Source organism: Dermacentor andersoni, chromosome 1 (assembly GCF_023375885.2).
Source record: "Dermacentor andersoni chromosome 1, qqDerAnde1_hic_scaffold, whole genome shotgun sequence".
Lineage (NCBI taxonomy): Eukaryota > Metazoa > Arthropoda > Arachnida > Ixodida > Ixodidae > Dermacentor > Dermacentor andersoni.
Window position 1 is genome coordinate 238,024,447 of NC_092814.1, and position 24,199 is coordinate 238,048,645.

Genomic DNA, 24,199 nt, shown 5'->3' on the forward strand with positions numbered 1-24,199 from the left:
TTCGAATACGAATACGAATACCAATAGTTATCGAATACAATAGTAATCGATTCGTATTCGAAACTTCGAATATTCGCACACCCCTATCACGAAATGTTTGTCGAAAATTTCGTGATAGGGGTGTTAAAGCTGCGACTTTTGTGGGGCATAAACATAAGCATTCCATAAAAATCTAACCCCAGAAATGTACAAAGCGCCACTTGAGTGGCTCTGCATAAGAGGTAAATGCGGTAAGAGGGGAAAACAGGAATAAAATAAAATCAGTTATCATAAGCACACGTCCTGTTCAAAGTGAAGCAAAAAGAAAAATTGACAAAGCTTTAAATGACTAGTAAAGGGTGAAAATGGCGCTAAAATTCAACATTAGAGGGGTAATAAGTTACAGAAAATAATTACAAAAACAAACGTAGCTTGTAAAAGCAAATACGATTATCTCTATCCTGACAAGCCGTATATGAGACTCAGAGATTTGGTAGAAAGTCCCGCCTAGTTAGGTTGCCTGCCACTGCCGAGCACGTACAAGCCATATACCGAACAATGACCAGAACTATATTTACGCATAGAGCTGACCTCAAAGGGAATTCTAAAGAAAATGAAGCACTGTCGCGAACGCAAGAACTTATCCTTTGCTCAGCACCAATTTTTTCTAAGAACTCGCGTACAGAAGGGACATGATCAAACCGGCAAACAAATGCGGCAGCATATCACCAATAGAAAAAAAAATCATGCAGAAACTCATCTGGGAGTTGTATAAGTATGCGTAAGCATTGCTCATCTCCACGCAGCCCTGTATCATTATCAATGTTATTAATTTTGATTCTACCAGCATAAACCATTATCAACCCTCATCGGTCGTTATCAACTTTATCGAACATAATCTGACCCTTATCAACTCTTATCGGTCCTTATCAACATGAATGCCCGCCGAAGCTGTTGCAAAACCATCACTACAATTGCTGAGGGGGTATTCAATGCTTTATTGAAGATTGGGATGCTTGTTTGAGCTTGTTTTTTATTAAAGCGTAAGCTGTTCTGTGTGTTGTATGGGTGATTTCAATGAATGTATGCACTATTCGCTTCACTTTGCTGAGCACGTGTAGCCTCTACCTTAAGTGCATATGAGCCATTGCATTCGTTTCACGTGACGCACGGACAATTTTTCGTTGGGTAGGCATAGAAATACAGTTCGGCGCCTATTGTTGTTCGGCGCCTACGATACTACAATCTTCGGATGGATTCCGTGACGTACCATCGTCAACTCCTAGCGGCTGCAACAGTGCAGTCTACCAGTCGTGTGAAGCGGCGCTGCGGGCCACCTGGACTAGAAAAGCTGTCAACGAGACATCGCAACCCAAAGGGCACGGCAGCTGGGCTTGCGCACAGATGAAAAATCCGCTTGTCTTCCTCGTGCAGGTAAGAAAGCGTTTTGGAAAATGCTTTCGTCCTAGCGAGCGTTGTCTTGTCGTGCTGCCGTGCCCTGCGGTACTTCTCGACACAGTGTCTGACGCAGTGTACATAACAAAGTTACTATTGCTTGCCGGCGATGTTGAAACTAACCCTGGACCTGATATGGCGGAACTTTCACCACAGCTGCAACAGATTGCAGACGACATAAAAGTAATAAAAGAAGAACGGCTAACAGCAATCGAAAACAAATTAGAGCACTTAACAAAGACAAGCTTTCCTCGTGTACGAAACAAGTAACCAATTTACAGCAGGTGGTGTCATCCTTGGAACTAAGGCTAGACGACCTCGAGAATCGCTCCAGAAGGCCGAACCTCATAGTCTATGGTATGTCAGAAGAAGAAGGTGAAAATAACGAGTCGCTGGAGCGCTCTGTGAATAAAAAGGTTGTCGAAAATTCCTTGAAATTGGATGAAGTCGCGATCGAACGGATTCACAGATTAGGTAGACCGGAAGAAAACAAAACAAGGCCAATAATACTGAAGCTTCTAGATTTCAGGGACAAAGCGAAAATTTTGCGAAATTGTCACAAACTAAAGGGGACTGCGTTTGTCATCAGTGAAGATTTTTCACCCCGCGTTCGCGACATTAGAAGGAACTTATGGAAATACGGCAAACCAAAAAAAAATTCCGGCGATAAGGTCTCTCTGGTTTACGACAAACTAAAGAAAAACTGGGAGCTATATTTTTGGGAAGATGTAAAACAAGACGTGTGCCTTGTTACACGTGCTTCAAACCAAACAAAAAACCAGGACACAGAAGCACGAACCCTTCGCCCACGCCGCCAGCAACGTCCCAAATAACTTTCCTGAGCATAAATGCGCGTAGCATTGTCAACAAGCTCGGTCACCTTGAATCATTACTAGTGGGTTTCGAGTCGGACTTCCTAGACATTACGGAAACCTGGCTAACAAAAGACATTAACAATATTGAAATAATTCCCCCGAACTACGCTTTAATTCGTAAGGACCGTCCGACACGTGGTGGAGGCGTGACTTCGTTAATAAAAGATGAAGTCCCTTTCCTTACAATGCCTGAAGTTGAAGGGGTGGAAGCGATTTTTTGCAAACTCTGTTTTTCTAGTAGCGATATCATAGTTGGATGCGTTTATTAAAAATTAAATTGTGGGGTTTTACGTGCCAAAACCACTTTCTGATTATGAGGCACGCCGTAGTGGAGGACTCCGGAAATTTAGACCACCTGGGGATCTTTAACGTGCACCTAAATCTAAGTACACGGGTGTTTTCGCATTTCGCCCCCATCGAAATGCGGCCGCCGTGGTGGATGCGTTTATCTCAGCCCTTGTTCTGATTCAGACATATTTCAATCATTATGTACTTATATACAACGTCATGTTAAGGGCACCAGACTAATACTTCTAGGGGACTTCAATCTTCCTGACATCGACTGGAGTACACTGCAACATCATTCACCTTGCGCGGAAGTTGTTTTCGATATGATGCTTTCTTTCAACCTCACGCAGATCGTAACAGAACCTACCCGTGTACAAGGAACTAGCTCTAATATTTTAGACTTAGTGTTCCTGAGCAATCATTTCCCTTATCATGACGCAAATGTAGAAGTACTTGAAGGCCTGTCTGACCACAAACTAATAATGTGTTCTGTCCCGTTTCATTACACTACACCCTCTTCCCTATCAACAATAACATATCATGACTGCAGCCGAGCTGATGACACTAGCATACTTGACACATTATCTGAAGAGCTATCATTGTTCCGTCAACTCTCAGATGACACTAATACCGATATGGAAATCCTATGGCGTAGGTTTAAAAATATTCTATCATATTGCATTACTAATTTCGTTCCTACTAAGACTAAAGTAACGCGAAAGAATAATCCTTGGATTACTCGAACTGTAATTCATGCCAAACGGAAGGTCCTGCGACTGAAAAAAACGCAACGACGCCAACCATCAGAAGGAACAGCTGAAAAATTAACATTAGCCACTAACGATTTAAAATCTAAAATCAAAATAGCTAAAACTTTCTATTTTTCAAATACGCTAACAAATTTCCTAAAAGATTCTCCCCAAAAGTTATGGCGTTATTTAAATCCTAAAGCACAGAATGAAAGTCATCCGTCCTCGGAGGAAAATCGAAATACTGCAATCACACTGAATAACTACCTTTGTTCCATTTTCACTACAGACGATGGAAATACACCCTGCAATAGCCCCTTCACCGGCAAGCAACTAAGGCCCCTTACTGGGACTGAAGCTGGGGCACTATAACGTAAAACTATTCCAAACTTTTCTATTCCAATTCTGCTATCAGCCCTCCACGACTGGTCAAAAACTTTTTTCGACCACCCCCACTTCACCTGTCTGTCACGCGACGTCACGAAAACCGCGATACCTCCCCATCTGATATGATGTGTACACACTGATTATGCATGATTTGACAGAAAAAAGAAAAACAGTTATTTCTGATTCGACCCCTTTTCGCCATTAGCCCTCGGCTATTGGTAAAAAGTTTTCGGGCTGCACCCACTTCACGTGCCTGTCACGCGACGTCACAAAACCGCAAAAACTCACCGCGTCAAAGTGACGTGTACGCGATAAAGATGCAATAATATGCCGAACAAAACTGAATTTTCTTCGGAATAGCCGCAGGCTGCCCCGTTCCGAAAGGAATAGAAGATGGCTGCCGCCGATCGCTCAGACGCTGGCTACTCGCACCTGCCGGAGAGCATGGGTGTATTTGCGAATAATAAAACTTCTTGCGTGGCAGTGTAACGTTTTCGAGCACTTTTGGCACGTTTACCCCTCATTCTGCTAACTCTTCTTTGCTGAGGGTCCGTTTTAGCGTCATTTTTGAGCTTCCGTTGCATGCCGCCGCGATTTTCGACCAGCCACCGCAAGCTAAGTAAGGGAAAGCCGACCAATCGTAGACGCCGGCACCACCCTCTTCATCCGGTTATCGACTTCCAGTGCAGTGGCTCGGCCCCATCGAATCCCTCTCCACTTGAGCGTTCTCCTCGCCTCTTGTCAGCCAATTAGATACGACAAGCCGCTCAGTGTAGGCAATGTTATTCGTTTTTCAAGCAAACAAAAGTTACCTCCTATGAACGAGGAGACCGCTTCATTGGTCTGTTCAGACAACCCTGAGGGTGACCGCCCGGTGCTTGCGTTGGTGGTTACGTAAATTTGACGTCACGAGATTGGAATAGAAACATGTTGGAATAGTTTTACGTTATAGGGCCCCTGGAGCTTAAACCTACTACTAAATTTAGACACTAAAAAAGGATCGGGGCCTGATAACATTCCTAACACATTCCTGCGCAAATATGCCAAGAAGTTTTTAGTAATACTCTTTAACAAATCCGTGTCATCCTGCACCCTTCCTAAAGAATGTAAAACAGCTAAAATAGCACCAATACACAAATCAGAAGCAAATCAGATCCTTCAAACTTCAGACCAATTTCACTAATCAGCACAATATGCAAGCTACTTGAGCACATCATCTTAAAGCACATAACAATCTATCTAGAAGATAACCAAATTCTAACACCTTTCCAGCATGGCTTTTGAAAGGGACTTTTTACCGTTACTCAACTAATTGAAATCGTGCATGACGTAACCACCTCTATTAATCACCAGAAACAAAGTGACCTTATTTTCCTAGACTTTTCGAAAGCCTTCGACCGTGTGTCACACACATTGTCATTAAGGAAGCAGATAAGGGTGGAAGTACAGTTATTTGGCCAGTAGAAAAATACAAGCACGAGGCTTACAGACAACTAAACAACCCAGAACATTACCGCAAACTGGATAACGATCCGACATTCTCCTACACAGTGACAATTACCAACAGGCTGAAATCACTTTTGGCTGATGAATTGATAACACCGTCAGAATACAAATTTCTTAAACCAAGTAAAAAACTGCCGGGCGTTTTTACCTCCTTCCAAAAATTCATAAAATTCCATCCGCTGAACTATACACTGCTATTATCCCAGGCCGTCCGATAGTATCAAACAACAACACCCCGACAGAGAGCATCTCCACATTCCTTAACCACTACCTTGGTGACTTGCCAAAAGCACTTCCGTCATTTCTACAAGATACGCGCCACCTGCTGAGAATTATAGAGGACATTAATACTCACTACCCCACAACACAATTCTCGCAACACTAAACGTCACGGCGCTGTACACCAACATTCCAATCCCTGATGGTTTATCTTCGATAAAACAAACGCTGTCTAAACACAATGCACAACACTCTACTGAAGTCTACTTGTCTCTCCTTGAATTAGTTATAACACATAACTACTTCGAATTTGAGGAGAGTTACTACCTACAGATACACGGTACAAGCATGGGTACGCCTTTTGCGCCAACCTACGCGAACATATTTATGGAGATTCTAGAAACAGATTTCCTATCGCGCTGCACCACCAAGCCCCACACATACCTACGATACATAGACGACATACTCATAATATGGGGACATGGTCAAGAGAGTCTAGATAAATATGTATCATTCCTAAACTATGTTCACCCAACAATTATATTCACATCAGAATCCTCAACTGAGCGCATAAATTTTCTGGACAAAACAATATACATTGACAATGGTGAGCTAAAGACAACGCTGTATAGGAAACCTTTCGACAAACAACAGTACCTAGAATATACCAGCCAACATCCCAGACATTGCAAACAAGGCAGCTTTAAAGGCCAAGCCACACGACTACGTCTCATTTGCGTTGAAAACCAAGACTACATAGATAGACTCGATCAGCTTAAAGAAACCCTATCAAACAGGAACCACCCAAACAGTGACCTTCAAACAGACTACATCGCTGCAACCAAACTTGATCGAGCCGAGGTCCTCAAGCCCCGCCCGAGGATCACAAGAACAACAACGCCTCTTCTTACTACTCAATTCTCAAACGCACTCCCAAACGTGAATAACATTCTTAGTAAATACTACCCAATTCTCACCAGCAACGAGAAAATAAGATTTTTCCCGACCCTCCCAGAGTAGCCTACAGACGCAACACTAATTTTAAATATGTTCTTTGCACGCCAAACTACAGAAAAAGAGGAAATTGGGAACCAACCCCTGTGGCCGCCCCAGGTGCTCTACATGCAAACATATTCAATCTACTACTACAGTAAAAAGTATAGCATCGAATTACGCACACAAGGTAACTTCGGCTTTCACCTGCACATCAAGCAACGTAGTCTACTGTCTAGAATGCGCCGCTTGTAGCAAACAATACATAGGTGACACTGGACAACAAATTCATACAAGACTCAACGGTCACCGCGCGGAAACAAAACACAATTTACCCAAAGCAGTAGACAGCCACTTTAATGAACATGGTCATATATTTGACAAAGCAAGGCTCTATAAACAAATTTCCGTTCCCCTCACGAAAGGAAGTATACGGAATCATACCTCATACACAAGTTTAATTGCCTACACCCGACGGCAATTAATTTGGCACGCGGCAACTTAGAATCTTTAAAAGCGGTAACTTAAATCTGAAATTCTCGTATCATCAACCAAGACACAAAACACATTATGCCACCAGCTAACCTTAATTCTTAACCTCACCTACTCTTCCATTTCGAAAAATTTTTCCCTGCCTACTACTCAATTTAATATACTCTATCAGATCTTTACGTCTATATCAACTGTACGACCCCCTTCTTCCATGTACACTTGCTCCCGCCCGCTTCTGCACACGTCACCCTCCTGTTTATTATTCCGGTTTCGGTCCCCCCTACCCTCCTCTTTTCCCTTTTTTTCATATATCTTTTGAAACCCCCTCACCAACACATTCCGAAGTCAATATGCCTTTTTCGGCGCCTCAACCCAGAGTATCGCCATTTCTGGATGCCGCCGTAACGACACCTACGTTGAGCGACTAGGGCAATGCCCCTTGAAAGACCATGCCGCTGCCTTTCAGTCACCCCATACATTAGACCGCAGACTCCTCGTCGCCATCTTAACTATTTCAAAATTGCTCGACGTATTGCTGCTATGCTACTCAAGTCACTCTTTCAACTCGTTTTTTTTTTTGTCTTTTGGGTTACTCGCGCACTGACCGCCTGACCGGCTCTTCTAATGCCACAAAAACATGCCGCCAACGATACCCCTGAATGCTTCCTAACCTCTAGCATCGCCAACACGCTCCCAGGCCCCCTTCTTTCTTAAAATTTTGTTTTTGTCTTTCTTGTTCTTTCTCTCTCCCCCATTTTTTTTCTGTCTGGGTGTCGTCCTGGCTTCCTCCCTTTTTTTTTCTTTTTTCCTGTTTTTTCTTTTTTTTTCTCTATGCTTTTCTTTCTTTTCTTGTCTCCCCGCGTTCCCACTCTCCCGCTCTTGTCCCCTCGTCTTGGGAACGAAGCTCACAGACGTCGGACGACAGCGCTCGTTTCCTCTAAAGTCTCTCTCTTTAAAACCAGCCGCCAGCGACAACACCCGCACGTGACGTCACTGCACTAACCCTTTAAAACTAACACGCCGAGGATGACGAGGCCGCCTTTGACGAAGATAGGTCCTCCTATCGAAGCGTTGGCCAGTGTTTCTGAGGCACCTTATCCCTGTTTACAAACTTTATACCACAGTGTGCTATTCCATCTGTCAGCCCCTTTCTTGTTTTTGGACTTCCAACACTTATTAGGAAGCTTGAACTAACTTTAGGAACTGGCCCAATTTTAGACTGGATTACTGATTACCTCACTAACCGTACTCAGTTTGCCGAAATTAACAACGAGACATCCGTAACAGCTGATGTCACATCAGGTGTACCACAAGGAAGCGTCTTAGCCCCAGTGTTATTCCTAATTTTTATAAACGACCTTCCTGCTAGCATCTTTAACATTAGACTTTTTGCCGATGACTGCGTGCTATATCAGGAAATTAACTCTGTCGCCGACCATATAGCTTTAAATAACGTCATAGCAGCAGTAACCAAATGGTGTGAAGATTGGCAGATGACTATTAACGTTAACAAATCTGTTGTATTATCTGTAACTAGGAAGAAACAAAGATCACTCTTTCAGTACACACTAAACAGCCTTCCTCTTGCTTCGGTCTCTGAATACAAATACTTAGGAATATTACTAACCTCTGACCTCAAATGGGATGCTCACGTTAACAAAGTCACAGCAACTGCACCAAAACAGTTATTTTTTATTAATAGACGCCTCAGACTAGCACCATATGATATAAGGTTACTAGCATATAAAACATTTGTCAGACCGGTACTAGAGTATGCAAATGTAGTTTGGTTTCCTTTCACTAACAAGCTGGTTTAAAAACTTGAAAGCGTTCAGAAAAGGGCGCTCAGATAGGCTAGCAGACTCAACGACAGAACTACTCAAACAAGCCGGGATGCTAACCCTCCAAAACAGAGCAAAACTAGCGCGCCTTAAAATCATTTACCAACTCATCAATAATGAATTAAATCTGTATACCTCACGATACATAACGAAATCTCAAACGAGGAAAACACGTCATAACCCCCCACACACACTAAACGAGTCTTCATTCCGCACTGACACTTTCAGGTATTCATTCTTTCCACAGACTATACGCGATTGGAACGCTTTGAACGTGGGCTGTGTTAATAGTTCATCACTAACTACTTTTATCACGCTTGTGGAAAACAATTTACTTACACCTCAATAATTATTTTTGTTTACTGTCAGTATCACTTGTTACTACCTTTGTTTTGCATTTTAACACAATTGTCTGTCCAACCCAAATCTTGCAGCGTGAACCTGATTATATATATTTTTACTCCTGCTGATGTATAAGATTATTCTGTGTATTAATATGTATTTCTAAACCGTCATTGTTGTCATGTTTGTATGTCAGTGTACTTTTTTGAATGCCCTTTCTGTTACGATCCCTGACGGTATTGACAGTACTGCATAAATAAATAAAATAAATAAATAAATAAAATGCTTCCGCATTTAAAGCACAAAAATGAAGCTTTCGGGTACTCAGCCACGGCACTCATTGCTAAAATTAGGTCCTGATACAACCTCAAAATACAGCAAGGTCATACATCATACCACAACGAGTTCCCTATGTAGTGAAATAATCACCCCCTCCAAATACAGTTTCATGATGCCCAATAATAAACAATAGGAAGGCAGTTTCCAATTCCTCCCTACAATTAATAAGCTTTCTGTAAAGTTCATTACAGCGCAAATCCCAGGCAGAGCTATAGTGTCCAACAACAACACTCCTGCTGAGCCATTATAGAAATTTCTAAGCAACCACTTTTAAAACCTCTCTTCCACCATTCCATCCTTTCTTCAGAATACGTACCACTTCCTTCTAATTGTCCATTCCAATAACGCAACACAAACCCGCTCTCACACTTTGGATGTTTCTGCCCTTTACAGATATATACCTACCATGTAAGGAAGGAATTGAAGCCACCTTGCAACCACTTAGGACATGCTACGAGTGTATTCTCTTGAATTTTCTCTTCAATAATAAAGTTAATTCTTACTCTATATTGAATCCTAGTTGAGCCTATTACCTACAAGCTTTCTGCACCAATATGGGTAAACCATTTGCACCGACCTGTGCCAACATTTTCATGGGATAGCGGGAGTCACATTTCTTAAAATTAATTCCTTTAAAAGGTCATACCTATCTCCTCTGCGTCGATGATATGGCGTCAAAGCAATAAACGCATTCATTATTGATTTTAATAGCTCAGATCCTACAGGATCAAGTTTATGACAAGGTGCGCTAGAAAGTAACAGCTGTAGCCTAACACAGCTAGATAAACCAAATTCAAGATAAATGAGTCACAGAAACATATTAAATTCCTTTACAGTGGGCTAAAAAGGGAAGCCTCAGCCAGGAGCCAACATTTCGAGACCAGATGACTTGTCTTCGTCGTGGAAACAGCTGTTTTCCTTCATAGAGTTCATACCACGTGATTCTGCGACGACTGCCCGGCTTATTACATATCGAGAATTGGTGACAAATTTATACTTTTTTTACTGTCCAACCTTATAGCTGCGGTGAATGTCAGAGTTCGCAATATAATCGACAGGTAAAGTTACTAATTAACAAGTGTTCACTATATAACTTTCGATAGACCCTTAAGAGCCCAACTTGTTCGCTAAAAGAATTGCTTTAGAACGCAGCTCTTAGGCGCCCGTTCCTGTGTTGAGCTTCGGCGTCCCTTGGCGTAACCGAGGGAACGAGTGCAGCGAAGAATGAAAGAGCGAACGCGGAGCGCAGCTGGGGATGAAAGATGGCGATAACGAAGAGAGCGCGAGGAGGAAAGTGGAAGAGGAGGGTGCAGCGGAACCTAAACCACTTGATAATTTGAAAGTATCAATACTCTGCGTTCTCCGATCCGTTATCCGTTACATTTTTTCTGCCACGTGATAAAATGCCTTACTTTGTACATCTGATCTAGTATTGCTTGTGGTACATCCCTCTGTGTTATATTTATTTATTATATTCAGTGCGCCTTCTTATAATGAATTAGTTGCGAGTACATCGTCCGTCCATGTGTTTGTCTTCTCAATGTGAAAGCGCCCACACACACACACACACATACACACACACACACACACACACACCTAATGTGCCATTACCAGAGCCTTATGACCCACATCATTTGATGCAAGGCCATAAATATATATACAGGGTGTCCCAATTAACTATCATGCACCAAGATTTAAAAAAACAGCGCAATGCGTTATTTGAAGAAAACCTAGCGTGTACTGATTACAGTACAATGAAGTAGCTGCCAGTTAGTTTTTTCTGAGATTTAATTTGGTTATTGTAGTCAATTATCTAACTCGAGCCGTGCTATCCTAATTATGAAAGTGTCAATGAGGCATTTGAAGGCACAGCCAAGGGACATCTAACTGCGCTATTTTCAGCGACGTACTAATTGCGTACTAATTTTTCGCGACTGATAAATAAACCCCGCCAAATATGGAGAATACCACGTGACTGCGCTGCCACCTACACCATAAAGCAACGCCTTCGAACAGGCTCCCTTTGAGTTATGAATTAAAATTAAATTATGGGGTTTTACGTGCCAAAACCACTTTCTGATTATGAGGCACGCCGTAGTGGGGGACTCCGGAAATTTCGACCACCCGGGGTTCTTTAACGTGCACCTAAATCTAAGTACCCCCACGGGTGTTCTCGCATTTCGCCCCTATCGAAATGCGGCCGCCGTTGCTCTGAGTTATCCAGAACAAAATAAAGGAAACAGAAAAGCATCGTTATCGAGCTAGTGCCTTATCTGCCGCGCCCAACCTGAAGCAACACGTCGCGTATGGTGTTAGTTGAAAGCAAGCTGTGATAGTTGTCTGAGCGTAGATAAAGTGCAAGGATGATTCCTCTTCTGTTTTTTTTTTTTTTTTTTGCAGCCAAACCTATCATCACAAAAGCGAATTGACCACGTCAGTGCAAAGGCTTAAAGGTGCGTTTTATTTCGTCCCAGTCACCATGTCCTTGCCTAATGAGCAGAAGGTAAACATGATCGTTGCCTTCGGATCTGCAAATGGCAACTAGAGGAAGGCCACAAATATATATATATATATATATATCAGTCATGGAAGTGTGGCGGTAGACCAAAAAAATCGAATCGACTATCATCAGAAGTTATGAAAACCTGAGACAAACTGGCAGCTTCAAGAAACAGCGGCGGAGGACTCCATCTTTGAGTCCTAGCCTATGCACGGATGTTCTATCATTCATGGCCTCAAACCCTCATGCTAGCGTGCGGGACGTGGCCGCCCAGGTACCAACTTCCTCGATATCCGTTTGGAGGATTCTAAATGACGGCCTTTCACCCGTACCATCTTAACCAGCCCCATTGCTTGGAAGTTAGGAACCTGTAGGATCGTCTAGATTTCTCGAAATGGGTCCTTACAAAAGGCGATGGGTCATGGGACTTTTCGACCAACATCATGGGCACAGATGAAGCCAATTTTTGCAAGAACGCCTACGTAAATTTGCATAATGCACACTATTGGAGGGACTCCAATCTACACTGGGTAAAGCGCAATCGGCACAGTACCAGTGGTCGCTCAATGTGCGGTTCGGAATTTAAGCCGGTGCTATAATCGGTCCCATCTTCTCCGATCACACACTGACTGGACAGCGTTACGTCCGCGAAATTCTTGAAAGAGTGGTGGATGAGTTTATCAGCGGAGTCCCGCTGTCACGTCTTCTACTTCTGTGGAATCAGCAAGATGGAGCACCAGCACACAGCAGCCGGGCACGAAACTGGCTGGATCCGACTTTTCATGGGCAAAAATTGGAAGGCACGGGCCTCTAAATTGGCCGGCTAGGTCACCTGGCCTCTCTCCACTCGGTTTCTTTCTTTGGGGTTATAGAAAAGACCATGCTTACATGATACAGGCGGACGTCAGATTAGTTCAAGGCAAGGATAACAGATGTCTGCCGTAGAATTCCGGCGTCGGTCACCAAGAAATCCACTGAATATGTGATAAAACAGACACAGTACTGCGTAGCTGCAAAAGGAGACCTATTCGAACACGTCCTCTAGGCTTGTGTGCAACGGAGCTTACAAATTCATAGATAATAAGGCCACACTGCAATCTGTTGTTCTCTTTTTTTTTTTTTTTTGCAGACATCCTGAATGCAAATTTGGTTCATTTAGAAGTGGTGTATGTACTTTTCTTAACACTTCGGTTTTGCCTTTTGTCTACGCGCTGGTCAGTTACCAGTCAGTTTATTTCGCTTTTGTTTTTTGACACGAACCTGTTTTTGTAGTACGTATACACTTTCATGATAAATAAAACGGTCACTTTAATTTGGCTTTGGTCCGAAGCAAGTTTCTGGCGCGAAATATAGTTTCGCGCGCACTCTTTCGATGCGGTGCGAGCAGAGCCTGGATTTTGAAACATGCTATGTCTATTCCATTGGTTTTCGCGTTTCGTGCGTGCTCAGAGCGGCCCTTCGGTCGCGTTATCAAGGGCATTTTGTTATGTGATCAGTCCACCTTGAGAGACGGGTAATAAGTGTGACGTAGAAATTAGAGCAAGGAACAGCGGCAAAGCCGCGATGCCTGCTGTTGGTGCTCCTTCCGTACCATTATCAAGGTCATGCGGTGTCTCTTCGGGGTTGTGACAGGCAATGCAGTTGCTTTCAATCAGCTTATTTGATGTCGCTGCTTTATGATGCGGGTGGGAGCGCACTCACGTGGTATCTTATATACTTCCTGAGGTATTTTTTGCCAGTCGGAAAAAATTGCACGCAATTATTAGTACGTCGCTGAAAACACCCCAGTTAGATGTTATTTTGGGGTGCCTACAAATGCCTCATCGACACTCTGAAAATCAGGACAGTACTTCTCGAGCTAGATAATTAATTGCAATTACCGAATTAAATCTCAGTAACGAACGAATTACTGGCGGCTACTCCACTGTACTGGAAACAATATGCAATAGCTTTTCTTCGAGTAACGCAACTGCTCTTCTTTTAACTCTTGGTGCATGATAGTTGGGGAACACTGTATAATACACTCAGTAACCGAAACGAGGCCAAGCTGGATTCACTCGAAATCAGAATAAACAGCAGTCATGCGCAGCAGCGCTTATACTCGGACTCACAGAAAAAATCAAGAGAGAGACAGAGAGAGGGAGGCTGCAGTTTCGTCGGAAAGGCGAAGCAGTATTAGTGATAGCCAATTATGCGGCCATTACACGAAGGAAGATTCCACCACCGAGAGGATTCAGGCTGTGAAATTGAACTGTCTCCAACTATTAGGTCTTGTATGTACTCATATAACGCCGTCACTTCAGCGTTCAATTCTTCGAGGTCACACGAAGTTTCTTCAAATATATATATACATGTATGGGGATGGGGTTCGGAAAGCTGGTCGGGCCCCAGCCCCCCTCCCCCTCCCCCCCGGAAAAATGAAAGATCTCCGCCTATGCAGGCATTGTTCTCGAAACCGATCCTTTCACGTCAACTTCGAATTGAAACCATGATGCAGTTTCTTACAGTGCCAACTGCAATGCCTAAAGTATACTTGACGCACTGCAGCGCAGCTTAGGCTGCCTTGATAATGAAAATTCGAACACCTTCTGCCTCAGCACGTCTCGATCCGGCGTTGTTTAATTACGCAAACTGAGAACTATTCGCTTCGTCAGTACGTAAAAGAAAACCTCGCATACCCGCCTCATGAATTCACTTGATTTTTAATAATTAATTATGGGGTTTTACGTGCCAAAACCACTTTCTGATTGTGAGGCACGCCGTAGTGGGGGATTCCGGAAATTTTGACCACCTGGGATTCTTTAACGTGCTCTTAAATCCAAGTACTTTCGCATTTCACCCCCATCGAGATGCGGCCACCGTGGCCAGGATTCGATCCCGCGGCCTCGTGCTTAGCAGCCCAACAACCTCGCCACTAAGCAACCACGGCGGGTAATTCACTTGATTTGTGACCTCCATCGGGGAATAACGATATCATCAACACTATATACTAATGAATGAGGCTTCGGCTTCTTTCTGGCTGCAGGCATAAAGTCCAAAACGCCTATTTCACCCAAACATTTGGGCCGAGCAGCCTGTGTCTGTTCGCCAAACAGATTCGTCATGTCTGTTCCTCAAGTAAAAATAACCAGTAAATTGCTCAAGTGAATTGAACGTGTAGCACGAAAAAGGGAATAAATATCAGTACATTCCTTTCCGTATGTTGCAAACAGCTGTAAGCCTCAGTTAGCTTTACTTCAAATTACCGCCACTTAAAATTAACGGTGAAGAACAGCCGAATTTTCAGAAGCCGTTAAAGAACCAAGTGGTGCTGCTAGAACCAAAACTGCAGTGTTAAGTTCCCGTATTACTGCCGTGTGTTACTGTGAAGAAATGCAAAAATTTGATATTATACCATGAACCGATATATATGATATTATACCGTCATGAGTAAACATGTTTTAGAGGATTAAATTCAAGGTAAATGTTGGTGAAAGTCACATATACCCAGCGTTTGTGAGATGCTTGTTGCATCACGGCGGGTATGATATCTTAACTAGATTCTTATGTGAGTTTTTTGCGGTTATGCTTTTATTATTCACGTGAGCTACCACTACAAAGTGTAGATCCGCGCATGAAAAACTCTCAATGGGCTGGTCTGAGCTTCTTCGGCTGGCACTGTAGCGTTTCCTTTTAGAAATATATTGTCGTCTAGGAAATAAGCTTTTTAATTTTTCGCGAACGAAGACGTCGTAATAATATATTTGAGATGACCGTCATAAGCAAGCAAGCACAGGGAACCTGGATGAACAAACGGAAACGCTACCGAAGGCGCCCGGACACGAACTGCATCAGACGACAGGCGCGAGTCCGTGCCCTGGCGTCACGCGAGCGGCGATCGTAGCGCCCCTGTAGATCGTTCTCAGGGCTAATACCATATATGGAAACAAAGCGCTGCATGAGCGGAGGTCCGTCGGCGGCGGCTGTTGTGAATAGCGCCCACGCGTCACGCCCGCGCTGCCTCTCGCGATCTCCCAAATTGCGAGGCAGTTGCGCCCCACTTCGCTCCATTCGCAACGTGCATGCCGTACGAGACAGATTGTCCGCGCCAGCCAGTATATCGCGAAATGAAAAGACGTATAGAGCTACGTTGCAATTTCGCATTATGAAGAAAAGGAAGAAGACGAAGTGCTTCTCTTGCGGAACACATCTCGCCCGTCTCCGTGCTTTTCTGGACTTCTCACTGCACCTGTGGGGTCTACCGCCCCCTCCATCGCGGTGATGGATGTGCAACACCCCGAGGATCCTCCCGGTTCCCGTTCACCCGCGGACATCGGTTCGAGGAAGCGAGGAAATACATCGAGTGGTAGCGAGGACACAGAGCTGTACTCCGCATCAGGTGACGAGTCCTCGGAAGACGGCTTTCGACTTGTCCAGTACCGCAAGGCCAAACGAAGAATGATCAACTCATCTTCGGCGTCCAGCTCGAACACTGTGAAAACAGCGCCTCAACGATGGCCTCACTCCATCCTGTTTGTGCCACAGAACGCTACCGACAACCTGCGCGTCCTCAACAGGCAAGCACTCTCCGTGTATCTCGAAAACACTGTGCCAAACGAGATCAAGGATGTCAGGATAAACACTAGGCGAAACATCCTGGCAATCGATGTGATGAACCCGAGCGCGCTGACCATACTACAACATGTAACGCAGCTGGGAAACATCAAGGTCCGATCCATCATGCCAACGAATGGTGCCACAATAACAGGAGTCATCTATGACATTGACAATGAAATTCCTAATGCAGACCTCCCAGTTCTTATAAAACCAGCAAGTGAACGCAACGTCATTGTGCATGTTTGTCGCCTCGGCAACACACGTTGTGTGAGACTAACGTTCAAAGGCGACTGCCTTCCAACCTACGTGAAGGTCGGCCACTTTCGCCACCAGGTTCGACCATTTATTCCAAGACCAATGCAATGCTTCAATTGTCAGAAGATTGGCCATGTGAAGGGTGTCTGCAGAAATTCGGCCGTGTGCCCTCGATGTGCCGAACCCCACTCAGAAGACAACTGCAGCGCAATCAAGTTGAAGTGTCCTAACTGTCAGGGTGATCACAGCGCCTCTTCCAAAGACTGTCCCCAGATCAAGAAAGAGATCACCATTCTTAAACAAATGGTGAGAGACAACTCTACCCACAAAGAGGCGGCTGTGAAAGTACGGAGAAGACGACGTCACCGTCGAAGGTCTTCACGACGGAAAACATCAAGTTTTCCGGAACAGTCAACTCGTCAAGCAGCATCACCAGTGGAAGTTTCCAGCCCTCCGAACACCGATGTTGGAAGGGAGAAAACTGCCAGATCTCTCTCCACAAAGGAATGGCCGCCACTTCCACGTACACGACCGCCAGAAGAGCCGCAGAAGAAGCCGCCCCCAGTACAGCAAGGTGCTGTATCCGAGGAGTCACGGAAAACAGATGAGCAAGTGATAGCACTTATTAGGCCTTTAATGAATGTCATTCGCGTGTTGCTAAGCAACATGCACACACCGTCTGCCAGAAGTGCGCTTCAAGTACTGGACGCTCTGAGTCCGGTGCTTGCAACCCTAGAGTAGATCATGGCTCCACAGCCACGGTCTTTTAGAAAAGAGGTCCGACAAGCAGCTATTTTTCAGTGGAATGCGCGCGGACTCAGAGCGCGACTTTCAGATTTCCGTCGCTTCATGTACGCCAATATGTTTCCCCTTATCGTCATTTGCGAGCCGAACTTATCGAACACAATCAGGCTTTCTGGATATGAATTATTTATGTCGTCAACTGTTTATGAAAACAGTAAGGTTTTGGTGTCTATTCGCCGTGACCTCACCTACACTCATCAGCCTGTACCACCTAATGACAATAATCAATATATATGCCTAAACGTAAGGAAAAAGAATTTGGCCTTTAATTTTGTCGGCGCCTACCTATCTCCGTCAAGTCGATTTGATTACAAAAGACTGCAAGACATCCTTTCCTCAACCTCCAACCCCTGGGTCATCACTGGAGATTTCAACGCCCATCATACACTCTGGGGAAGTCCGATGATCAACGCAAGAGGCAGAGCTCTGGTATCTTTCGCCTCCAGTAATGAACTTTGGCTGCTGAGTGATGGAAGTCCTACCTTCTTTCGTGGCTCCACCTACAGCAGCTGTCTTGACTTGGCTTTCGTCTCACGAAGCCTTGTCAGACGTGCAGGGTGGTTTGCGGACATAGAGACGCACGGAAGCGACCATATCCCCACGTACATCAAGATCAGAGGATTGTCCCCTTCCAAAATACGGGATACGATCCAAAGAGTGGACTGGCCTAAATTTCAGTCTATTATGGAAGAAGACTGCGACGCCAATCCATCTTTCGACTTGGAAGAGGCAATCAAGAGCGCGGTGCAAGACACTATGCGCACTCTCACATGCTTTTCGAAACTGAACGAATTTGATGTGGAACTAGAACGACTTCGAGCAATCCGACGACGTGCTGAACGAAGATACCGACGTACGAAAACAATGGACGATTTACGGACCGCCAGGCGCACGCAAAAGAAGATACAGCGCCGGTTAGACAAGGTCGAATCGCAACGTTGGACTGCCTTCTGTGAGTCGCTAGATCCGCGCAAGCCTTTATCGCAACTATGGAGAACGGTGCGCGGTCTCCGGACACTCCCCGTACAGCGATTCCCATTCAAGGCGCTTGTCCTCTCTCAAAAGAGATCGGAGATTGACGTGGCAGAGGATTTCTGCGCCAGATTATCCGGCCAACTCACAGCTACCAACATTCCATCGCCTTCGAGTAACTGTCCGCCACCACGTGATCACCGGATGGATCTACCATTCTCAATCCACGAACTTAAGGCAGCATTAGCTTTGTGTAGCCGCACATCAGCGCCAGGACCTGACGGAATTCCTACCGAGCTCTGTGTCACCTGGGTGAGCGAGCGAGAGGAGTTCTCCTTGAGGTGTACAATGAATCTTGGAGAGATGGCACACTACCAACAACCTGGAAGACAAGTCGCCTTGTTCCACTGCTGAAGCCTGGCAAGTCGCCGTTGGAACTCTCATCATATCGCCCGATCGCGTTGGCGAGCTGTGTGGGCAAAGTAATGGAGAGGATGGTCCTAGGACGCCTGGAGTGGTACTTGGAGTACCACAACACCTACCCAGATGCCATGGCGGGCTTCCGACGTGGTCGATCATCGATTGATAACGTCGTCGACCTGGTCTCCTACATTCAACATGAGAAATGCCGTAAGTGTCTCTGCGCTTCCTTATTCCTCGACGTTAAAGGGGCGTATGACAACGTTACGCATGAAGCCATCCTCTCTGCTCTCGCAGAGGTAGGAGTGGGTGGTCGGATGTTTAAATGGATACGGAGTTATTTATCCATGCGATCCTTTTTTGTAAGCACCGAAGAAGGCCATACTTGTCTACATTATAGCTACCGCGGCGTCCCCCAGGGCGGTGTACTTAGCCCTGCGTTATTTAATCTAACACTAATTGCTCTCCTTGAGCACGTGCCAACTACAGTCAGGCTATCAATGTACGCGGATGACATCTGCATATGGACGTCTGCAGTAACACGCCTACAGTTGCGAGCGAGAATTCAGAGAGCCGCCACACAAACTGTTCTCTACCTTCGTAATCGAGGCCTGGAAATTTCCTCAGAGAAATGCGCACTAGTGCCATTTACGCGCAAACCCATGGCCAACTACAATGTAATGATAAATGGCCAAATAATACGACGGGTCCGATCGTACAAGTTCCTAGGTGTCATAATCGACAGGGACTTGTCATGGAGCCCACACGTATCATACGTGAAAAAACGGTTGACAGGCATCTGTCACCTCTTCAAGTTTTTCGCTGGCAAGACCTGGGGAATGTCGCCAAGTGCGATGTTGCAACTGTACAGGGTGCTTTTCCTAGGATTTCTGCGATACAGCTTGCCAGCAATAAACAACACAGGTAAAACAAATCTACGCACAATACAAAGTCTTCAGGGTCAAGTGCTCCGGATCTGTCTAGGCCTGCCTCAGAGTGCTTCAACAGTGGCTACGATAGCAATCGCTGGAGATCACCTTGTCAGGACCCACATTGAAATTGAAGTACTCAGGACCCATATAAGGCATCTGACCAGGACTCCTCGTCACCACTTGGCCTCCGTAACCGCGGACAGACCACACACATCTTTCAGCCGGACGATAACCGCACATGATGAATCATTGCCAGCTTGTTTCACCCCGGCTGCGAGACCTTCGATTCCTCCATGGTGCCTCGCTCAGCCAAAAATCAACCTCACAATACCTGGCATCTCGAAAAAAGCTGATCTATCATCGCCAGCCCTTAGACAGCTCACGCTACTACATTTGTACGAGAATTACCGTGATTCTACGCATATTTACACTGATGGATCTGTCCTTCCAAGTAGCTCCGCGGCGGCAATCATCATACCAGCGAAAGCTACAACAATCAAATTTAAGACGACCCACGCGACAACATCGACGGCAGCAGAGCTCGCAGCGCTCTTTACTGCCCTTCATCACATTGGTGATAAACCACCACATAAATGGACAATATTCTGCGATTCGAAGGCGGCACTGCAGTCTCTACTGTCACCTTTACGACGCGGACCACACGAACAACTAATATTCCATATTACAGAGACGTTGCAACATATAAGTGAAGCAGGCCATGAGATAACCTTTCAGTGGCTTCCAAGTCACTGCGGGATTATCGGCAATGAACGGGCGGATCACGCTGCCCGCTCAGCCCATACTGAGGAGCGCCACGTCCCAATTCCTCATTCTAGAACTGACGCAGCACGGAAGCTCCGCCTACTTGCTCGGCAGTGCACCGCGTCGCAATGGAATGAGCCACATTTAAGAAACACGCGACTGTACTCACTTGATCCAACACTAAGTCTTCGAGCGCCATCACAGTTTCGCCGTAGAGACGCCACGCTTTTATATCGACTTTGGTTGGGCGTTGCCTTTACTAAAGCCTATGCATTCCGCATAGGGATGACCGACAGCCCAACCTGTGACCACTGCGGCCATGAAGAATCAATTGGCCATATTTTGTGTGCCTGCCCGCAGTACAGTACACAGAGGGCATGCCTTCGCCACGAACTTGACCAACTGGACGACCAAGCGCTATCCGAAAAAAGAATTCTACAACATCGAAAGAACCTACCGTCACAGAAGAAGGCCGTGCAAGCGCTATTGCGCTTTTTGCGATCTACCGGCCTGTGTGAACGACTTTAACTGGAACGCCTTTTGTGTGTGTGTGCCTCCATGTGTGCGTGTTCTTTTTTTCCTTTTTTTTGCGTTTTCCTCCCTGTCATCTTTCTAACCCCTATCCCCCATCCCCAGTGTAGGGTAGTAAACCGGAGACTCACATCTGGTTAACCTCCCTACCTTTCCTCTTCATTCTCTCTCTCTCTCGCATTATGAAGTATCGTAATCATCGCTGAATTTTTTTATCCGCCACATTTCTGAACACATCTTGGTTTGAAAAGTATGTTGAACCTGCTGTACTTCTGTAAAGTTTAACAAACTGTTAAACAAGGAAGCGTGTTCTAAAAATAGGATGTTCCCCAACATAGATGCAAGTTTAGGTGTAGTTTTCTGAACGCACGACAATATAAACGACCAAATGAAACGCACGCACGCACACACAGCTACCCGTACTAAAATCAGTTACCAGTTTGGATCATTTTTAGCAAGCAGAATGAGAAACAAGGAGATTGACGTGTAGGGCCTGTATGTGGTGCCGCATGTTACGAACTTCTAGGACTAGCAAAACTAAAGCTACGGCGCTGAAGGGATTACCTCAGTACGTGCATTTCTGCAGGTGCCCAACGCTCAATTCACACCCTCTCTTGTTCTAGTGCAATGTGTGCGTTTTCTCAGCCACGTACGCAGAAACTTTTTTCGGGGGGGGGGGGGGGGGGGGCCACCCCAAGGTAATATTTCTATGCAAATGAGGGGGAGGGTACTTTTACTAGTACAAATGTGAATAATGCCCACCATTTGCCATAAAGACGCGTAAACCCGCAAAAGAGAATTGAAATCACGTGTATCTCACAGGTACACCTGTGAGATACACCTCTTCTTTACTTGGCAAACAAAGAACCACATCAAATGGACTCGCGCATGAAAGATGCGCAGGAAGAACCTTGCCAAGAACAAGTTAACAAGCGAAAGTGCCAAACAAGGATTTCTAGTAGCGTTTTTTGAATTATCTCTGGAAGAATTATAGAGAAATGTATATTTGCGGAACAATCACAGTTCTTTTGCATCCCTCGTTTACTGCTCTACCAAGTTCCAAAACCGATTCGTACTGTTATTTGGGAAGTTGCGTAACGATTCGTGGTCCCCACTCCCGTACAACCGCGTAGAGCGCAGGACGCTGTGGGGTTCTAGACGTACCGAGGCCACCGCGGAAGGTTAGAAAAACACCCCCATTAGCACAGCAGGGAAGTGGATACGTCAAGCGGCTCGATTCATAACTGTAGAAGCGTCATTCAACACACGGAATTATTCTCGACTTCCGGTGTCGTTTTCCCTACTTCCTTTTTAAATAAAAAGATATTGATCCATAAATATTGTCACGAACAATTTTCGCTTTTCCTCCCTGTTTAGCTGTTGCCGTGGCTTTCTCCCTTAGTAGATCGCTTAATTTCTCATCTCCTTGCGACTCTTGTTTCCAGTTGCCAATTTTGCACGAAAAGTGCTGTACAATTAGGGAAAAACCATACGAGGTAACGGGTGACAGTCATATTGCTTCTGGGTTTAACGGTTATTGCAGGGTCTGTATTGCACGCTGTTTCGCAATATCTAATTTTCCCTCATATCTAACCCATATCGCGGATATATGGTTCAGAAGATCTGCCAGCGTCGCGGCGAGCCGTCACTCGAGGAAATAATGAAGCAAAAGGAAAAGTTAAATGCAACTGACAGTTTCTCCGTCAACAACTCGTTCCACGAGCATACAGAACAGCTGACTTTGAACCAAATCCCTTTCCTGGCCCCTGGATCAGTCCAAATAAGGAAGCTTGAACTAACGAAGCAACAGCGATGCGCGTGATCGTTGAATAGATGGTCAGATAAAAATTTTGTTGGGCATCATAAACAAAATAAAATATTATAATTAAAACAATAAACTACGCTCTGCCTGAATTTATCTTGAATTAGTAGTGCGGGCACCGAATCAATCAGAAAACTAGTCTCCACACCCCAGGAGATGCCGATAACTACCGCTATCCAAAACGAGTGCAAAAATTGACAACCATTCCACTCTGTGAAGATTGGAATGGCAGCGAAAGCTGACGACAGTCAAACCTCTCAAACGAAAAGCAAAGTGTTTCACCTCCGCTGCTGGTCGGCCTGAAGATAATGCAATATCGGGCCGACCCGCGGCGGAAGTGAAGCAGGCGTTAAGCACCCCGCATACGTGTGCCGATCCCGAAGATAGTGCAACACCGGGCCGACGCCCGGCGGAGGTGAAGCAGGCATTAAGAACTCCCCATACGTAGGCCGATTGCAAAGATATTGCAATATCAGGCCCACCCGCGGCGGAGGTGAAGCAGGCGTTAAGCGCTCGCCATACGTGGGTCGATCCCGAAGATAGTGAAATGCCGGAACGACCCACGAGGAAGGTGAAGCAGGCATTAGGAACTCCCCAAGGCCGATCCCGAAGATATAAGCAAGCGTTAAGAGCTCCCCATACATGGACCCGTCCCGAAGACTCCAAAGGGCGCGCTGTAGGTTCCCGAGTCCATAGGGGTATGTGCCATTGATCTTGGACCCTTTCTTCACTATCACCATGCAGAATCGGCCCACATGATGATTTTTTCTATGAACGGACGCCGAAAAAAACTACAGAAGTTAGTCATACACTGCTTTCGCTGTAAAAGACGGCAAAATGTTGACCGCCAAGTAGATTGATTTGTCGGCGCTTTAGGAATGTGTTTGAGGAGTGATGGCGTGGGTTGATGGGGGGGGGGGGGGGAGTATGCCGCTTAATTTCGGGGGAGGGGGGGGGGGGCGGGCCACCCCTTGGGTACGTGCCTGAGTTTTCTAGAGAACGTCATCGCGCGCAAGCGACGAGAGCGCAAAAGAAAGGAGAACACGGGCACAAGCGCAGTTCGTCTTTTAATTCCTGCATTTTGTGCTCTCGTCACCTGTGCGCGCAGTATTCTTCAAGAAAAATCTGCACCAACTCAGT